Source organism: Aquila chrysaetos, chromosome 4, assembly GCF_900496995.4.
Source record: "Aquila chrysaetos chrysaetos chromosome 4, bAquChr1.4, whole genome shotgun sequence".
In the NCBI taxonomy this organism is placed as follows: domain Eukaryota; kingdom Metazoa; phylum Chordata; class Aves; order Accipitriformes; family Accipitridae; genus Aquila; species Aquila chrysaetos.
In genome coordinates, this window is record NC_044007.1 from 10,747,427 (window position 1) to 10,768,593 (window position 21,167).

The following is a 21,167-nucleotide window of genomic DNA, read 5'->3' on the forward strand; positions in this document are numbered from 1 at the left end:
CATAGTGGTAATCATATTGCATTTGCATTCAAATACCTCTTGACAGTCTGATTAGTATGTCTTTGTCACAGTAGCTCAGTGTTAGAGGACTGACTGGGTTAAAGTCAGAAAGGATTTGTCTCCCAAAAACAGAGGAACCACTGTGTGTTGGCCACTGTTTTTATGGCCTTCCTCTGCAAAATGTCTTGCTTTCAAGGGTCATTTGGTAGAGATGGAGCCAGTCCTCCATTGCCTACAGTCTATTTCTCTGCCCTCTATAAATCGAGAAGCTTCAGTCTCTACTGAGAACAGACAGTGCACTGGAAAAGTCTCACACTGCTTATGAACCTGCTACTGCCTCTCCTTGAGTTTTATAGGCCATTGGAACTAGATGTGATGCTGACATTCAGATCTGATTTCCCCTGCAGTTTATGAGCAGTTGGATCCATGATTTTTGGATCACACATATCTCTAGTGTCAACACAACAAAATGGATGTGATAAAATGAAATGAAAAACCAGCAGTGCTCTGTCAAGACCAGCCTGGTTACTGCATAATAGAAATTAGTCCTCGACAAAGACTTTTGCTTCTGTAATACCCAGAGGACCTTGTGGCTAAGATAAAGCCTAATTTGTTTAATGGCTTTCATGCCCAGAAAGAATAAAAGCATGCTCTATCCACACATCAGCAGCTGGACCTCTGGAAACCTTTGCTTAGAAAGAAAAATTAAAATGGATAGCCATCTTTTTGTCACAAGATTTTCCCCCTTCCTCTCTTTTCTCAGGGCAGTCGGCAGCACTTTGCAGCTAGTAAATCTGTTTGGCAGGTAATCTGCCACCCATAGACCAGATGCTGCTTTGGCAAGGTTAGCTTTCCTGTTGCCATGGCAAAGCTCAGGCAGGCAAATGACACGGATGCCATGGCATGTTGCCAAGGTAATCTTATGGCACAGGCCTTTGTTAATTGAAAGAGGGAAGCGGGATGGTGCAGCCTGCTTTTCCCTGCCAATAAAGACTGAACTTTGAGCAGGGTGCAGGACTAATTAACTGCCTCCACCAGCTGTTGGCTGTAGCATGCCAAATCTGACAAGTGGCCAGGGCCATGCATCCTTAACCCTTGCTGTCTTTTGGAGGAGAGGGAGCAGTTACTGAAGCCGTTGGAACACTGTAAAATATTCTTTTCTTTGAAATACCTCTAGTGAAAAAAAAAAAAAAAGAAAAGTGGAGGATAGTGCTTATGTTCCCCTGGAGAACTGTGAACTTTTTGCTTGGTTGGCTAATGACTCCTCCTGTGAACTGGTGAAGCTGTCAGGACACAGCAGCAGTCAAGTCATGTATATACTCTCCAGGTGCCTTGCAGAATAAAACGGTGATGTGCACTAGAATTTTCAAGACTGACTAGTGATATGTTAAAGGGATCTGATTTGGGAGCTGGGGGGGAAACATCTCCAACTCTGGCTGTGTTTACCTTTAGACATCTCTAGCTCCCACCGTGCTAGGAAAAGCAGAGCAATTTGGGTTTGAGGGACTGTGAAAAGAAGCCTTTCTGAAAGTGATTGGGACCAACTCATAGGTCCTGGGGTTTCATCAGAGGTTCCACTTCATGTCTTTGTGTCCTGCTCCACGGCATGGTGTCCTGGTTTTGGTTGGGATAGAGTTAATTTTCTTTCTAGTAGCTGTTATAGTGTTATGTCTTGGATTCAGTATGAGAAGAATGTTGATAACACACTGATGTTTTCAGTTGTTGCTAAGTAGTGTTTATACTAAGTCAAGGATTTTTCAGCTTCTCATGCCCAGCCAGCAGGAAGGCTGGAGGGGTACAAGAAGTTGGGAGGGTTCACAGCCAGGACAGCTGATCCAAACTGGCCAAAGGGGTCATACCCAGTATATAATCTGGGGGCAGCTGGCCTGGGAGGATCACTGCTTGGGAACTAACTGGGCAGCTGTAGGCGAGTGGTGAGCATCACTTATTTTGTATATTCCAATCCTTTTATTATTATTGTAATTTTATTATTGTTATTATTATCATTATTAGTTTCTTCCTTTCTGTTCTATTAAACTGTTCCTATCTCAGCCCACGAGTTTTACCTTTTTCCTTCCAATTCTTTCCCCCATCCCACTGGGTGGGGGCAGTGAGTGAGGGGCTGCATGGTGCTTAGTTGCTGGCTGGGGTTAAACCACGACACATGGCCAGGACTTTAGATTATCAAAGACATATAGCGTAGGCATGATCAATAAAACTCAGGGGCCCCACAGACTTCAGCTGCATTCTTCTCAACCAGTTTTGAATTTACGTATCCCACTTATGGTGCCCAACCCAATCACCTGGAAACAAAAGAGCAAGTGAGCAGGCAAAAGGGAATTTTCAGCAGCTTTTCCCCTCTGCAAATTACCTCATTCTGCTCCACAGTCTACAGAGTCATTGGCAGCATCAGAGACAAGTCAATACTGCAGCAATGCCCTCACTAGTTCTGCCATGGCCAGGAGTAGAGATATTAATGCCAAATGTATGGCAATGGCAGCAAAGCAACATGACTCAATTTTTTTTAGCTCCCAGGAACTGTTCTTACACTCCTTGACTCCTTGTCAGTCCTACCAAGAGTTCTTCCAAGTATCATCTTTTCTTTTAAACTCTGAATTGCACACTTACGCAATGAGTTATTTACCTGGTTTTAAGTGACTTGGAGGCAAAGCACAAAAATATTCATGTAGTCACTGTCTATTTCTTAGGACACTTAAAACACAGCTGCTTGGGAGCCCAGCTACAAACCCAGAGACTCATGAGCACTCTCAGGGCACTCATACATGAACATTTGCAAACTAAGCTCAAAAGGGTTGCATCAAACTCTATGTATTGCAGGTGAAACTCCTTGCTATGATGCTGACCATAAAACCAGTTTCTGTGACATCTCTCCCAGAACCTGCTGTTTATGGTTGCTATGTTGTCATTTCACTGGCTACTGCCAGACATCACTACTGTCGCTTGCCACCATGTTTCATCTTGCCATCACTCATCCCAACAGGTCCTGCAACATTCCAGTCCTTTTACAAACAGTTAGTGGCACACAAGATCCTACACCCTCCTCACAGAAGGGCCCTCCTCTTGGCTAGACGCTTCCAGCATCCTTTGCCTTTTGCTGTCTGTAGTCTTTATCCAATGCAGATCGCAATAACTGTCCATTTCCAGCATCTTGAATATAATTCTTTTCGCTATTCATTTTCAGGTGAATTAATTTAATTTATTCCACTAATGGAAGAAAAATCATCCTAATTCTTCCTTAAGTGACAGACAAATGGTGCCTGGCCCATCCAGTTCATTCCTTTTGCTAATCAAAGGGAAGGGGTCTTTGTCTCCGGACATCTGACTTGCCTGCCTTACTGCTCAGCAACAACTATCAACAAGTTACTCTCTCATTGAAGGTTTCAGCCATGGGTCTTACAGCTGTAGTGGATAAAATCTCTAAACTACAACATATTTAGTCAGGGGTTAGTTTTGCCAGCGTGTGTCTAGGTGGAGAGAGAGAGAGAAAGAAAAAGAGTAACAGCCATAGTATTCTGTTGTTTGAAATAAACCTGTTGCTTAAAAGGCTCTGGGCAGTGTAATTTTTACTTTTATAGGCATGGCCTAGATGTGTTTGACTTTTCAAATCCTCTCTTCAGAGATCCAAATGGGTCTGTTTATAAAATCCGCATCTCAGACTCCTTCTTATATGAAGTTCAGAGAGCAGTTTCTGCTGCTATGTATAAATTTGTCCCTGATGCTTTATCCTTGGAAGAATCTCCTTCTAATTCAAACACTTCCTTTCCTAGACAAAAAGGGTGTCTTAGGCAGACTGTTTCCTATACACACACCCACACACACATACTTACAGATATATATATATATGTATAGAGAGAGAAAGAGAGAGAGATGCTCTGGCTGCTGTGGGAGCCTTTGTACAAAGTCTGAAACATTAACTGTACAAGCAGCAGAGGAAAATCAGTGCTTCTTTTGATCAGTTCATTTCTTCTGCCAAGTAACTGCCTCTGTCCTTTCATACCTCAGGCTGCCTGCAACAGTTGTCAGGTCTCACAGGCAGGAACTGAGGTGACACCGACCTCCTGTTCCCACCAGAAGTAAGCCTGTAATTCATGCATTTGCACTGCAGTACCACAGCCTCCCTTGTGCTTGTTAGCTGGTTAGACAGTTGGAGGTATAATGGGAAAAGAAATAGGTCAAGGACTGAACTGAGGTTGGGAAGTATGTTGTATTATGGTACCCCATTTTCAAAAGCCTCCTAGTCAGTGGTGGAGCCTTGTGTATGGCATCTCCTCCAGCTGACCTGAAACATGCCAAACACATGCCTTGGTATGTGTTTTTCCCACACACATTCTGCACCTGTACTTACTGGTTTTGAGTGATGCCAAGAACCCACTGACAATAACGACCTGCAAAGAAAGTACTAAAGTTTATTATGCCTATTTAAGTTTTTGACATGTTATAATAAGACTCAGAAATACCCATTTTTCACCAGCTTTGTGTGTGAGCAAAACTTTTTTTCCAGTTTTATGCCATAGCAATAGAAATATGAGATCTCAAAGAGTTTTCGTTAGCATTGTAATGTTAGAATAACCACCTTCCCCTAGTGCACTGATTAAGTCCCCATTCCCCATTTCTTCTCTTTGCTAAAATAGGTTGAGGTCCTTAAACCTTCTGGCTACCTTGGGATCAATCACTGGAAGCAAAAAGTGAAAAAAATCACAGTCCCCCAAACCTCATGAGTACTTGAGAGAATACAAAGCACACATGAAAAATCACAACATGGGGAACAATCATGATGTATTTTGACTACAAACCACAGGGTAGATGACGCTGCCCTATCAAGTGCAGTTACCTTATATCAGGAGTAAATGTAAGAGCCAGGGTTCTTGTGCTAGCAAAAAAGTTTAATTTACCAGAGAGCTACAGGATACACAGAAGTCAATGTGTGGTGTCATGTTAAGGTAACTCATGGTCTGTGTTGTCATTGCTCACATGGGTGATAAAGGAATGATTAAGTCATTTTCAGCTCTTTTGGAACTGTGATAGCAAAGGAACAATTCATACACTAGATATGGCACTTAAGGGCATCGACTCGCTATGGGCTTGCGAGCACCAAAAATCAAGAAGTAGATGAGGACTCTCACTACCTCTGTCTGTTGTATGCATGTCCTAAAATAGAATAATAGCTCTGCAGTTGCTCAGTTCTTGGATCAGTGCTCCTGGTCATATAATGATTAGAAACCAAATTAAAGGCTTCACGCATGTCTTGCATGTTCCTGCTTGTAGCATCTCACAAGGGCTCCCTTTCCCACCAGCATATTTGCATGTGGAAAGCATCCCTGTGCTTGCAAGGGTTATAAAGCACACATAACCTATGCTCACCAGAATTTGGCCCCCAGATGCACTCACTGTTGCTAAGAAGGTCATGCATGCGCTGCAGATACAAGGAGTCTGTCAGAGGCCTGTGCAGTGTTTGTGAGCAGTTAATTAAAATCATGTATTTAGACACATTAGCACTTCCCTCTCTGTGTGAGTGTGAGTGTGATATCTGCAGGAAGGGAAGTGTTAATCTGTTAGCAGCAATGGCTTCATGTATATAGATCTTATCACAGTGTCTTCACTTTTCCTTTCAGTCTTTTACTGAAAGCTTTCAAACCTCTTATCCCTCCAAGCCTGAATCACAGCATATATTCTATTCATGCAAAACAAGGTCTTGTTAAGTGAGTCTGCTATCTCTGGTCCATATAACACTTTGTGTATGTGCAAAACTAAAAGCAGATAAACCACATTACCAGAAATGCAAAAATCTTGTCATAGACGTAATACTGTAACATTTCTTCATTTTCCTGGAAATTAATATGAATTTTAAGAAATCAAAGAAGATAAAAAGTCCATTTTTTTTTTCTTAAAACCCTTTTACTTTCAGTGGTGGATATAACTGATGAGATTGCTCAGTATCTCAATAGCTCTGTTCTGTATTTGGCTCTCAATGCGTATCAGTAGAACAGGAGTGGGTAAAAAACTGTTGCTGATGAAAAATAAGAATCAGAAGTTAATGACAGAGGAATGTTCTAAAGAGCAGCTGTCTGTAATAACATTTTCTTGGATTTCAGATCTGAACATGAGCCCTTTGACATGTAATTGAACACAGGAGATTCCACTGAAAGTTGTTGTGATGACAAATCATTAATCAATTTTGCTCTGAATCAGATATGTTGGTCATAATACAGAAATCAGAGGAGCTTTTCTTGTTTTTGACCTCCAGTATCAACATTGTGCATGAGTCTGGGCTTCAGAGTTGTGTTAAAACTTATTATTACAGAAATGGACCATTTATAGAAGTTCCTTTAAAGTGGACATTTTTGTAAACACAATTTTAATCAAGCAAAATAAGTAGACTAGATAACATTGAACAAAAAAAAGGGTTCTGATAGCCACTACATTTAATCAACAAATACTTAGACACTATTTGACATCTTGTGTTTCATTTTTTAGCTACTATCTCTTTTTTTCTTTATTTTGAAATTTAATATTGGCTATAGATGAAAGCAGAAAGCTGTTATTCTCTGGAAACCTAAGTATAACCAACCTGATGTTGTACAACAGTCAGGTAACACAAAGTAAGAACATTCTTGGAACTGATCCGTAATAAGTAGTGCTTGTTCTCCAATTGAACACGTTTTTTGCTTTTACTATTGTGGTTTCATTGCTTTACAAACCAATCGGTTTAAACCTGCTTAGAACAGGAAAACCTAACACACTCAGGGGTTATCTGTTTCCTCCACTCAGTATGGTTAAAACACAAATTTACAGAAGCTGCAGGGCTGAAAAAAAGCTGAGTGATTAACATAAAAAGCCATTTAACATTTATCAATGCTTAACATTTTTTGCTAGCTGCAATACAGTGAATGAGAAAAAAATAATCTTGTAGTACAGTGTAAAGAGTAACTCAGTAGACCAGAATACATGCTCAGGATTATCTAATTCATCTACATATTTAGACTCCATGACATAGATCAGTGAAAAATCAAAACAAAATACCCCTGCTAGAGGCTGTTTTAGGTGGCTGGAAAGTTAGGGGGAAGAATTGGCTGAAATTTTGTTCATGGAGTAAGCTGAAAATGTGTCATAAATTCCATCCCCTTCTACGATCAGCTTCAGTGCTGGGTGATGCTGACAATGGAACTGGTGATGGGAAGAAATGTCTCCTTAATTCCCATCACAAATGTCAACACTTCACTGTCACCCATAGAAGAAAACTCAAAAAAATTATTTCTTACAGATAAAAATTCCCTTCCTCCCCCTCACAAGCCTTTTTAATTTTAGAATGAAGAAAATGGCTTGTGTGAGAAACAGTTTTTTGGATGATGAAAGAAGAAGCTTCTAGGACTCACTGTGGAAAAAAGTATCTTTTGAGGAAAAATATAACTTTTGAAAAAGGGCAAGAGGAGGGAAATAGATGTTCCAAGGTTTCTGATAATTTCCTGTAAGTCTTCAACAGGAAAACACACATGAAATTTTACCATCATCAGATGGCATAATACTGTTCTACTTCAGTACATAACTGACCAAAGCTTAACCAAATATACTACTACATGGCATGTTGTGAGGATAAGCTGGTTTTGTGAGGTTATAAATAAGTCCAGGCTGAGAAGAGCTTACAAGAATCTGCTTTTATTTACAATAACAATCTACATGGTCTGAAAGAGCACTTTTTACCACAGCCACTGACATCCATCTGTTGGGGGACTAAGAGCACCCAGCAAGGACCATATACGAGTCTATTTTTGTGAGGCATTATTGATAAAAAGACTTTAGAATGTTTTTACAATGGAGTCCTTATTTGGACTTTAGGGTGGAGGAGAAGCACAGGTTTGGTTGGCTGAGTGAGTAATTCTAATACTTCATCAGCTTGGGTCATTTATAGTACTTATATTTCACTTTCACTCTCCAGTCAATAGCAAAGAACATACCCACTGCTTAAAGCAAGATGGTCTTCTGGGGACAAGCAGCCTTAGCACAGATCTGCCATTCTAACAGGGTGTGATCTTTGCTTATTTTAACTCTGGGAGATGAAAAATCAACTTTCTTTGAGACTGGGTTAGTCAGTAATCCCTGTCCATGAAAACAAAAAATAGCTGTAATCAAGGAAAATTTTAAAAAGGCAGTGGCATTGAAATAGGTAATGGTTTATCTTCTCCTGCGATTAGGGCTTCAGTTTCTCTCTCCAACCATCAGCACTTAGATGAACAAAACATCATGCTGCTTCTGAAAGCAACAAAGGACTAAACATAAATCCCTCTCAATTTCCTTTCTGCTCCCTCCCTCAAAAATAATTAACAAAAATCCCTGCCTCATAGGTTTCTCACAGAGCAGAGAAAAAAAAGGAGTTTCTACTCTTTGGTTATCAGGCTTTTCAGACATGGTTTCAGAGAGGACGGTCATTTTGTACATGATCTCGTTCATTACCTCTTCATTCTCTCTTCGTTCCCCACACTCCTATCCCAGTCATAAGACTTACAATTACCCTCAGAGAAGGTACAGTGTACCCTGTACTTCACTTTCTCTGCTGACCATCACAGTATTCCTCAGTCCTTTTATGCCTCCTTCCACACAAGAAGGACCTATCACTAAACAGGTTTTCTGTTCATCATTCCTTATCACTTTGGGAGCAATTCCAGAATGTTCTGATTGCTGTGTAGGCAGTATTCAACTAGAAAAATATGGGTGTACAGCATAAAGGCTTCCTGATATAATCTAATTCTGCCCTCAGCTGCCAGCAATTAAGCAAGATTTGGTTGATTCCTACAACTTTGTTTTCACACTGTAAAATTCCTTGGACTTTCTGCTATGTTACACATGCAGAACTGAGGATCATGTCAGCACTGTTCATGGCAATAATTTCACTCTTTGGTCAGTCAAATTGGTAAGGTGAATGGCACTGAAAATGTGCAAAAGCATAAATGTGCATAGAACTAGAAGGAGGATGTCTCCACTTGGTGCATCTACAGCCTACACCTGTGCAGATCTTTCTTACTCGGGATTTTATATCACACCCACTACGCTGGTGACCATCCTCAAAATCATCATAAGAGGTCATGTAGGATGTTTCTTTTTTCAAGAAATACCTGTTTTCTTTATGATTTCCCTACAGAGGTGGATCCTTGGGCATTTTTACCCTCATTGTTCTAAAGGGATCTTCCAGAGTTCGTGGCTGAGTATGTTAAGGTCTGTTAAGGGTGCACTGTGGAGATTTGCATTGCAAATGTGGCATTGTAGGTACTGTGTATGCTGATCCTGGTGTGGGCAAGTTGTGTGCAATGAACAAGGGAGGCAGGGTGAGGCTGTTGAAACAAAAATTATTTCAAGCTCCCTAAAATCAATATATATCTTATGAGATTTGGATGACCATGTAGATGAAAGCTGACTAGAAGCCAGTAGAGGATTGTGTGTGTATCAGAGACAAAGCAGATTCTTGCTTTAGCAGGTCCAGAACCACATAAATCTCACCCGGACATGTTCAGGAACTTTCACCACTCATTTAATAGCCATATATCTCAAAAACTCATTAGACTGCTGTCGTGGTTTAACCCCAGCCAGCAACTAAGCACCACGCAGCCGCTCACTCACTCCCCCCCACCCAGTGGGATGGGGGAGAAAATCGGGAAAAAGAAGCAAAACCCACGGGTTGAGATAAGAACAGTTTAATAGAACAGAAAAGAAGAAACGGATAATGATAATGATAACACTAATAAAATGACAACAGCAATAATGAAAGGATTGGAATGTACAAATGATGCGCAGTGCAATTGCTCACCACCCGCCGATCGACACCCAGCTAGTCCCCTGAGCGGCGATTCCCCGCCCCCACTTCCCAGTTCCTATACTAGATGGGACGTCATATGGTATGGAATACCCTGTTGGCCAGTTTGGGTCAGGTGCCCTGGCTGTGTCCTGTGCCAACTTCTTGTGCCCCTCCAGCTTTCTCGCTGGCTGGGCATGAGAAGCTGAAAAATCCTTGACATTAGTCTAAACACTACTAGCAGCAACTGAAAACATCAGTGTTATCAACATTCTTCTCATACTGAACTCAAAACATAGCACCGTACCAGCTACTAGGAAGACAGTTAACTCTATCCCAGCTGAAACTAGGACAACTGCAAACCTTGTGGAGTTAGAAAAACTTAAACAATGTCCTTGACAGGCTTTTGGCAACTACATGAGAGTTTTGGTATATGTCTTTTGTTGGAACTATTGACATTTTGATATTTCTAATTAGTTAATAAGTGATTTCAGAGTAATACATCCCCGACATCTCTGCATAAGCCCGGTCTATAATATATAAATTTGATGCAGTGTAGATGGATTCCTTTGTTTGTGAAGTCACATGTCTAAAGCAGAAAACAAGTTTCCACTTCTTTTCAGGTCACTTTCTACAGAAAGGAAACCAAACCTCTGACTTCATGAGAAAAGAAAGGAAAAACAGTATCAACTGAGACAAATTTTACTTTCTCAACTCCTGAAAACATAATGAATCTTGTACCAGTATTCTTACCTGGCACTCAACTGACAGCTACTTTTCAAAAGGACAATTATTAATCTTCCAGGTTACCATATTAAAAAAAACAGTGACTTAAATCAGGTTTCTAGATCTGTACACATAAGAATGGAAATAATTGATGATCTTTTGAAAAGAACTCAGTCTGTACAACAATCCACTTTTAGAGTCCTGTTTTGTAGGACTTTTCTCTAGTTTTCAGGAATACCTGAAACTTTTCTGAATTATCACCTTAGAACATGTGATTGAGGTACCAGAAAATCTTCAGCCTGCAAAGGAAACAACTCTTCCCTCCTCACCCCTGGCTACAAAGTCCTCTCCTTTCCCAGCCTGTGACTTGTCTGAGACAGAGTTGTCCTCACCACACCATTTCCCCATGACAGAGCAGGGACGTTACTCATCTGCTCTTTGGGTGGGAGAAAAGGTTAGAAAAACACATAGGGCTTTTGACTTACCCACAAAAAGCAGAGTTCTGTGTGTATGTGTACCGTGAAATACCATTGCACACTCCTACCTGAGTGCGGAAACAAAAGATTTGCTTGTGGTGAGTAAGTGATGCTGTAGGCTGCCTTGTTTGTGTGACAGCTGATCATACCCAGAAAACAGGAAAATTCCCTTAATTTTTATTACGCAGGTGCATCATCTAAGAAAGGAAAGGCTCTTCCACCTCCACCATAACTTGGATTGTACTTGTTCTTTCCACTCTTCTTCCCACAAATTCAAAAGCTCGGAAGGTGACGAGTGTATTTAGAAATGAAAGGCTTGATATCACAGGAAATTTCTGAACTCACCACTATGGTAGTAAATAAGTTGACAAAGCAAAAGGTTTAATGTAGCGGAAATACCATTAATGGAGGACAGGCTTTTAAACAAAAATGCAAAGTTATTGCTGGAAATATTTCTCTCATCTTAAACTTTGGATTGAAAATGCTCCAGACTGATGTCAGTTCACACATAAGACTTTGTTTGGGTCTGGCCAGCCGTTCTCAGCCTGCAACCCCAGAGTTCGCCTGAAGAGTTTGTCAACTAGACTGTGGTAGACATCTTCTATGGAGGCTTACATTTATTACACAGAGGCTTGCATGTCTCCTTGAAGATATTCAGGGAGTTACAAAATGAAAACAGTTTGAAAAGCACTGATTTAGACTGTTATGAAAAAGCCCAACAGAGGCTCAGACACCCCGGCTATGTTCTATTATCCTCAAGAAAACCCTTCCTGTCAGGAGGACTGAACTGGAGCCAATAAACGACCATTCACAGCCAATGGAAAAAAAAAAAAAAAAAAAAGGCAGAAGAAAAGTGCTGTTCATTAGTTGGCAGACTTAAAGCAGGGCTGAGTATCTGTCTTTGCGTGAGCATTGCTTGAGCCAAGGAGCAGCTCCCAATCCTTGTTACACAACTCAGTGAGGCATAATTCTCTTAATACAAAGCCAGGAAAAACAAAACACATCAATGAATCAGAAAAGTATCTGACTGAGAACAGTGATCTCTGCAATCTGGAATTTATACTAAAAGTCCAATTGTAACTAATGTTTACAAGATGCAGGTTAGTAAAAGAGCACACACAAACCCTCCGCTTTCATTTTGTATCCGTTGCAGTCCTAACTTGCTAGATGAGAGAGGAAATGTTTGCATTAATTAGCTCATAGACTTGGGGGCCAGTAGTCCTGGGTCATTTTCCAAGCTCTGGCACTGATTTGCTGTCGTCCAATCCTTGCTTATATTAAAACCATGTTTACTGAACTGGTTCAAGGGTGCTTAAGGCTACAGTGATTTACGCACAGTTTAGCTGGATGGAGTGAGACGTTACTAAATTAGTGCTCTCTGCCTACTAATAATTATGTTCTTTTTCACCAAATCATAGTAGCACTAACCTTTAAAACCAAAACTTTTGTAATTCACTCACCAGAAGGTATGCACATTCGAACAACAGCTTCTGGGTGTGAGTCTTGCCCTCTGTGACACACCTCTCTACCCTGTTTTCTCATGTACCGAGTCTCAAATTCAACACTTCAAAAGTGTTTTTTCTCACTTCAATTTGTTTGCAGTATTTCCAGAGGAAGATGAATTGATCAATGCAGAGTGCTTTTAAAGTCAAAGCACTCACTGTGTCTGTAAGAAAAAAAAAAATTCCTTCTATTTGATCTGGAGCAATTTACTTCCATAAAAACATTCAGCCAACAAATACAGGGACGTTATGAACAAGATTTTTTAAAAACTATTGTCACTTACTTCACCTTCATCCATACCATGAAAAGTACAGGCCATATTCTTTATTAATGTACCATGACATTAGCCTGAATTTTCATCTTTTGAGAATTTTGTCTCATTGGAACAAAGGGGCAATTTAAAAAATAAACTCAAAAGTAGTTCGGGTAGCATATTTATCTATATTGACAAGACCAAATGATACCAGACACTCAGAAGGATCAAACTAGGGTTTTATTTAGAAATTGTTTTGCAATTAATTAGGTGCATGTGACTGGAGTCCTCAGTTAGATTGGAGAGCTAATACAAAACTATAAGGGACTAGCTAAGAAGAAAGTAACTAGCAGTTTATTTAATATACTCAGTTAGTGACCTTGTTGCAAAAATTTGGACTCTATTAATGAAATTTTCTAGTGGCACAAATCTGGAATTGCATCAACCATGTAGTGAAAGATAAGAATATCAGAAGTTCATTTGGACACCAGATATTAATAACAGTAATTTTTGCTATGAACTGTGTGCCCTTCAGCTGAATATGATTCAGAAAGAGAGATCTGAGTGCATCAATCAGTTTCAGAGGACTCTCAGACAACACTGGGATTTGGGCAAGTAAAAGGTAAACCAAAAGTGTATTAAGTGAGATGCTGCAAGTATAGTGCATATGGTTAATGTGTTCAGTCACCATCACCTCTGCTCATTCAAGTTGGAAACAGGTAAAGGATGCTACTGAGACAGGGAGAACTGCCCTATTCCTCCCCAAATTTCCCAGACAGACCAACATGCAGTGAAAAGATATGTATGCACTGATTTTAACATTTTGCAGCTCTTCAGACTTGCTGCACATATGCACAGCTTATGTTTAATACCTGAGCAGTAAGTCTGACACCTCCAGGGATAAAATGTCCAGAGGTAACACTTTTGGGAAGTGCTGGACCAAATAGATATGCTGTTGAGGTCTGCAGAAAGACTTAAGATTTTCGGACCCAGCCTGATTAGAGTTAATACACAATAAGCTTAAGTGAGACAGAAATCCTGAATACTTGTATAAATCCACAGATTTTTTACAGAAATATAGGACATGTTCATGGAAACCAATAATGAGGGGAAGAGAGAGTTTCACTTGTAAGAGGAGCCTGGAAGTGTTGGCTTGCTTAGTATGTCAAAATTAATGCTGAGAAGGGATGTCATTGATGCCTCTTAATGCATCAGGGTGCATTTCATGGAGAGAATCGATTATTAAAGCTATAGAAACATGTCAGTACAAGACTGAAAGAGTGAAAACTGACCATGCATGACTCAAGCTTGGAAACTGGCTGCAAGTTTCTAATTGCCAGAGGAGGGAATTTCTTGGAACAATGGGAATAGTAGGACTGAAAAAAAAAACTTATTGTTATCACAGTGGCACTCAATCTATTTGGGAGCAAGACTGCATGCCAAAGGATGTCTGTGACAGCCAGATCAATACAATCAAGATCCTGAAGTCACATAGACTGAAAGGTAAGCAGGGATTTGGGTGCAGCAGGACTTACATCCAGACCATGAAGAAGTAGTATCACACGCATCAGTTTAGACACAGCTTCAAGGGTTTCAGCCACTTCCACAGTGGAATTCTTTTCTTCTTTTACTCAGAACCACAGCATCACTTCAATACAGCTTTTCAAGCTTGTGAAGTCAATCAGTCGAAGAGATATGTCAACTCCAATCAGCAACAGGCTGAGTTTCTTAAAGCTGAGCTCAAGTGGTCAGTCTGTAGAGGTTTGACTGATTTGCATTAAGAATCAGAAAGCATGATACCAGTTCACTTTCTTTTATTTTTTTTTAATACTTTTTAAGCAGCCTTACAGGCAACGAAATTAAAAACCAGGGGTTTATGATTTCCACCTTTTTATCTAGCAGTCTGGTGGATACACCATTTTAGCAAAAAAAAAAATGAAGGCAGAGCTAACACAGATCAAACAGAAAAACCCAAACATTCATGATATTTTGCCTGCTGTAAAGAAATGTAAAATGTCATTTCAGACATGTGATCTATCCATTAAACTTTTCCTAAACTTTTTCCTATACACAATATTTTTTTTTTTATTTCACTGAGAGCTGTATTTCTGTAAACAAGCTCAGGGGCTGTGCAGTCTAGAAATACTTTGTCTCAAAGTACAAAGGCAAAAACTCTCCTCCATCACTCTTCTGCTGATTTTTTCTGGAGGATTTTTCCCATTTTTTAGAAAAAATGACCTAGCCATGTATACATCGGTATGGGAACGTGCAGTTACACAGAAAATGGATTTTAGAGGGTGTTGACAATCCAACAGAAAAGTCTATTTTTCTATTGAATGTTCAGTCCAAACCAGAATATTTCCCCTAGCTTAATCATGACAACACCGTCTCCTGTTACTTTGGATTTACCTCTGTCCCTAGTTTTACAACATACAGAGTGCAAATCCCCATTGATAAAGGGGAAATTCCCATCCATAACATTACAACCCATGATTATATCATCCTCTGATGGAGGTCTCTGCTCTTTAACGCTTTTTTTGACCCTTTGCCCACATGCTAAAAGAAGAAAATGGGGTCAGTGTCATGAAAAGTAACAAGCTAGCTCTTCACCTGTTGCTTCATAGCCAGATCTGAGAACAGGTGAAAATGTCTAGGACTTCAGAACTATTATCTGCATTTCATTTGCCACTTCATTCCACAAATATCCTCCTTGCTCTCTTCAGCACTCCTTAGAAGTGGTCACTGAAATATTTAAACCTCTAAAAAGAAATAGAATGTGTATAGCCTGAAGGTAAAGTTTATCCCAAGTAAACTTACAAACTGAGGTCTTGGCAGGCTGTGGAAGAGGAGCACCTAAACACCTCCCCCCCTTGAAGTTTGTGATTTAGCAGATGGACCAGCAGCAAGCCTGCTGGAAATCATGCCAAGGTATAAAAAAAGAGAGACATAAGGGTTAAAACAAGTGGCACCCCCACTTGCCAATTTATAATACAGAGGGATTGCACTGCCCTCCTGGTTTTTGTTGCTGTCAAAGCTCAGATGTGTCTCATCTATTTTGCAAATGTCAGGGTACCTCTCCAAGCATGCAAGCTTTCTGGGAGCTGGGAAAGAGGCCCCAGATTGCTGTTTTAAGAATCTGAGGATCTGGAATAACGAAAGCTTTATCCCTAATGAAATGAACACAGAGGTAATGAACACACCATGAAGCAGGAGCTTGTGATTTCTCTGAAGAACTGGCGCCAGATTCCTATTCACCTCCTCTCAGCCTGGAAGACTAAGATTTATATTAGAGTTTCATTCTATAACTAGACTGATGTGGTGAACTTGATATGATTTCAGACGTACACTCATTCACTAGTGCTGAGGATTCAAGGCACTCCTGACTATGTACTATTTTAATACCATGGCTTAAGTACTTAACAGAGCAGTACAAAATTCCTAACTTCAACTTTGAAGGAAACATGCCTGTTCTAAACACTACTTATGCACACACTTAAACACCCTAAATATGAGCACATGACAGCATTCTTATGAATCAAAGCCATAACGCACTTAATTTCTGAGCCGAGAATAACTGCATTAGCTACTGAATGTTTCTATAATAAGATATAACTATCTTCGGTTAACAAGTGTTGATATTGCTAGGATTGCTCCATAATGACTTGATCATAATTCCATAGTACCTGTTTTGTTCTTGATTTATACGTGAGATCCAGAAGCAATATTTTCTGATCTTACACTCTCCAAAAATTAGAGATGGAGAGTTTTTCAGACTAGATAGTTCATCAAAATACAACTGTAAAGTATTCATTATTAATATTGAAAATTTTAGCTAGAACTAATGATGGGCAAATTAGTTACTAAATAGCCAGTGAAACAAAATCTGTTCTGTCTTATAATGCCATATGTATTCCTTGTCTGTCTCAGTAGCTGGGCTACAAAAGTTTTTGCTGATAATAAAATTTAAAAAGAAGCATTGATTTTCTAGACTACTGTTAGACTGATCTACAGATCTCTAAGTCAGTGGAAGGATTCCAGCTGACTTATACATACCGTGCATGAGGTCCTTTATCCTTTCTATTACCAGCTGTAGACATCGCTAACAAACACCACTTTTCTCCTTTAAAGCTCTCCTCCTGAGAGCAATTTTGTGAGAAAATATCAAATGTGTAAGAGGATAATTTTAAAGTTAGTCTGATCTTAACTATGTGCAGTGCTGTAGAATAAATATTTAAAGCCACACAAGAGATGTCACATGAACTTACCAAAGACAGATTGAGCCAGAATAGCTCCATATGTTTTAATGATAAATGAATTTTGGATGAAGAAACTTTGGTAGATTAAATCTCTTTGGCTTTCAACATTATATGTTGTCACATGGAAATCCATAGATTAAACTGGAAAACATGTAAATTAATAAATGAATTATAAATCCAGTAAGGAGCTAGTTAAAAAGGATAAACCCATGGATTGTGTTAAACAGGAAGGGAGTTCCTCTAGAAATAGTTTTAAAATGCATCTTACTTAGTATTTTTTATTAGAAACTATGGCAAAAATATAATAATAAGAGACTAGTAAAATTTGCTGATGACACGAAGTCAGGAAACTTCATTAACGCAGAGGAGAATGGGAACATTTCAGGGGTCGAAGAAAAAAAAACAGGGAGACTATAAGAAATACAATGGACTGTGTTAGTACAACATGGAAAATCAGTTGGAAGTGACAGAGGCAAAAACTAATCTGGTCTTGAACAGTTGCAGGTTAGTAACAATAAGGTTTCCACTATTCACAGCAGTGAGGTTCTTGAACAGTTTTCCAAAATAAGTACCAAGTAATCGAAGCAGATTGAGGATGGATTTTGTTCAATTTATGAAGGGGCTTATATGGGTTCTTATTGCCTGCAGTAACAGGAGACTGGAACAGTGTTTTAGAACCTCAAAAAGTCTGTTATTTCTAGCTTTTTTCTCCTTTTGTTTTGCAAAATTTTATGTACATTTTTTCCTTGTCCTCTCCAACTACTCAGTACTTTCTCAAAAACATGAGGAACTCTTGCAAGACAGTGAAAGATGTAGAAAAGGACTGCCGAAAATCACTATTAAAACACACAGAGTAATTTTCCTCATTTTCTAGGCTTGCCTGATTTGAAACACCGGAGTGGTACTCTGGGGCTGTTTCCATTGCAACACATGAGGTGATTACATTTGAATTTGTTTCTTGGAGAAGACCCAGCAAAGGCACTTTAATGGAAAGTCCTGCAATCACAATACCACTGAGACTTTATTAACAAGCACCATTACATCACTGCTCACTTAAAGAAGGACAGTTCATTTTTTTTTTGTAGACAGCTGTGGGGGTGAGGAGATTGAAGACATACATACAAACAAACCTGTCTTGTTGACCAACTGTTTTTCAGAACTCATAGACATGTGGGTGGAGAGAGTGGGCAATATCACTCTATCTTAAAGCACCAAATATTTTAACACCTGTAGATAAGTAGTTCAAACTGTGGGAGCCATTCAGGGGAAGGGTTTGCACTGAAAAAAATAAGAAGAAAACAAGCAAAGTGAGTGTATAAGTGGGTCTGTTTGTTACCTTCTAGCGGAAAAGAAACTCAAACCGTGTATTTTGGATCTATAATTAGAAAAAAGAGCAAAAACAACCTCAAAACTTCCTGCTCTCATTTTAGGATTCCTAGATTTCCTTTCTTTTCCCTCACTCTTATTTTAATATCTTGGTGCATTTAAAAGGTTTGGTTTAAAAAAAAAATAATCACAACTTTCTTGCCTATGACTAGACTTGCTGTAATTATTTAGATTTGCTAGTACAGCAGTACTGTGCTCTCACAGAGTCTTTGAGAGTAAATCTGTATCTGAAGAGATTAAAATTGGCACATGAATGTCTGCCTGAGTATTCAGAGAATGAATCTCCCTGTTTTTCAGTGAACATTAACAGTGAAGTCTGGTGATCTCAGTGCAAGTAACAACATGGTTAACTATGTCACTCATGACCAGGGTAAGTTGTAAAGAAAAAGTACAAACAATGCTTAGCACTATTTGCTGAGACTGGTGACTCTGCTCTACTGAGGAGGAAGCAAGCCTAATTGGGTATCTGAGGCCATTCAGTGAAACAATGGGGCTTTCCTGAGCTGACACAGGAGGACCACCCTGGAAGGATCCAGAAGGAACTATTTCATCATACATTGAGCATCTGCCTCAACTGTGGTGTATGACACCTTATTTCACTTGCTCAGGGTGAGGCAGGCTGGTTTACTGGAGGTTTGCCTACAAACCACAGGTATTATGCCTGGAAAAATACCATATCAGTTTTAACTCTCTGCGAGTTATAGAATCATAGAATGACAGAATAATTTGGGTTGGAAGAGACCTTTAAAGGTTATCTAGTCCAACCCCCCTGCAAAGAGCAGGGACAAGAGTAAGAAACAGCATACAATTTGAACCCAGCTGAAGAAAACAAGCATAACGCCATGTTTGGATTGATTGATTTCTTGCTTCCAGTTTGGTAGATCTGAGTTTTCAAAATGTATGATGTATGAAGGTCTGATGTTTGAGTGTTACAAGCAGAGCAGACCGTCTCTGACTACACAGGTGATTGTATGACAAGGATGAGTAGGGTAGTAAGATGCAGGACACCATCTCCGCTGAAGGAAGAAGAGAAAAGATTCAAGTAGGCCATAAACAGGACCTGAGAGGTAGGAAGATATTAAAAATATATACCCTAAAAAGGAAAATCCTCCCTTCTGTATGTTTACATCCAGTCTCCTGCAGCTGACATGAGGCCTTTCTTGAGGCCTTTCAACATTAAATAATAAAAAAAATCATCAACAATAAATGATTTCAAGAGCAGAAAAGATTCCATAAAGTGTGACAAAGTGTTAGGACTTTTGGAAAAACAGAATAATTTTAGCAGCCATTTTTTAGGTCTGGACAGAAACTTTTAAACATTGAAATGTGATGTTGTATTTAAATATTCTCAGATCATCTTTCAGTCTTCATGTCTGAATTAGGTTCTTTATTTAGCCATATTTCTAAATGCAATTGAGGACAACATTTCTAAGAATGATTATTTACTTCATATTAAGAAATGAAGTGGAATCAAAGTGTTTTCTAGTTTTAGGGTATGGACTGGGCTGAGAGCTGATTTTGGCTTTGTCTGGAGTTTTGCCTAAAACTGAATAACAAAGCTGATTCTGCTTGGAAGTCCAGTATTGCCAGCTGTTGTATGTCTGGAAATATTTCAAGAAAAATGTCTGGAATTTCATCTTCAAGGGAAACAAAGCACTGGAATCTGCACTGAGTTCTCGAATATCACATAGCTTCTGAGAGTAATACCAGGAAGAGAACCCAGCTCCCCTAAGTATATTGGCCTTACTGAAATTTGCCTGTCATTACGTGCATTTTGCATTCATTCTTACCGATCAGTCAGTCACCCAGTCAGCCAAAAGTCTTCCTGGAAAAAAACAATGAATGAAGCCAGAAGAAATGCAGAGTTTGGCTCATAACCATTTCAGTCAATAAACAGATATAAGTAACTTTTGGTTTAAAATGTATCAGTAGCTAAAGATCTGTTTTATTGCTTAAAGATCAAGATATTGCTGTCTTTCTAAGCATAAACAATAGTCAAGCGAAACTCATGAAGTTCAACAAGGCCAAGTGCAAGGTCCTGCACATGGGTCAGGGCCATCCCAAGCACAAATACAGGCTGGGCAATGAGTAGACTGAGAGCAGCCCTGAGTAGAAAAACTTGGGGGTGATGGTTGACAAGAAGCTCAACATGACCTGACAAAGTGCACTTGCAGCCCAGAAAGCCAACTGTATCCTGGGCTGCATCAAAAGAAGGGTGGCCAGCAGGTCGAGGGAGGTGATTGTCCCCTCCACTCTGCTCTCAAGAGACCCCACCTGGAGTACAGCGTTCAGTTCTGGGGCCCTCAACATAAGAAGGACAGGACATGTTGGAGAGTCCAGATGAGGACCACAAAGGTGATCAGAGGGCTGGAGCACCTCTCCTGTGAAGAAAGGCTGAGAGAGTTGGGGTTGTTCAGCCTGGAGAAGAGAAGGCTCCCAGGGAGACCTTATAGCATCCTCCCAGCACCTAAAGGGGGCCTACAAGAAAGCTGGAGAGGGACTTTTTACAAGGGCATGTAGTGATAGGACAAGGGATAATGGCTTTAAATTGGAAGAGGGTAGATTTAGATTAGATATAAGGAAGAAGTCCTTCACCGTGAGGGTGGTGAGGCACTGGAACAGGTTGCCCAGAGAAGTTGTAGATGCCCCATCCCTGGAAGTGTTCAAGGCCAGGTTGGATGGGGCTTTGAGTAACCTGGTCTAGTGGAAGGTGTCCCTGCCCATGGCAGGGGGGTTGGAACTAAGCGATCTTTAAGGTCCCTTCC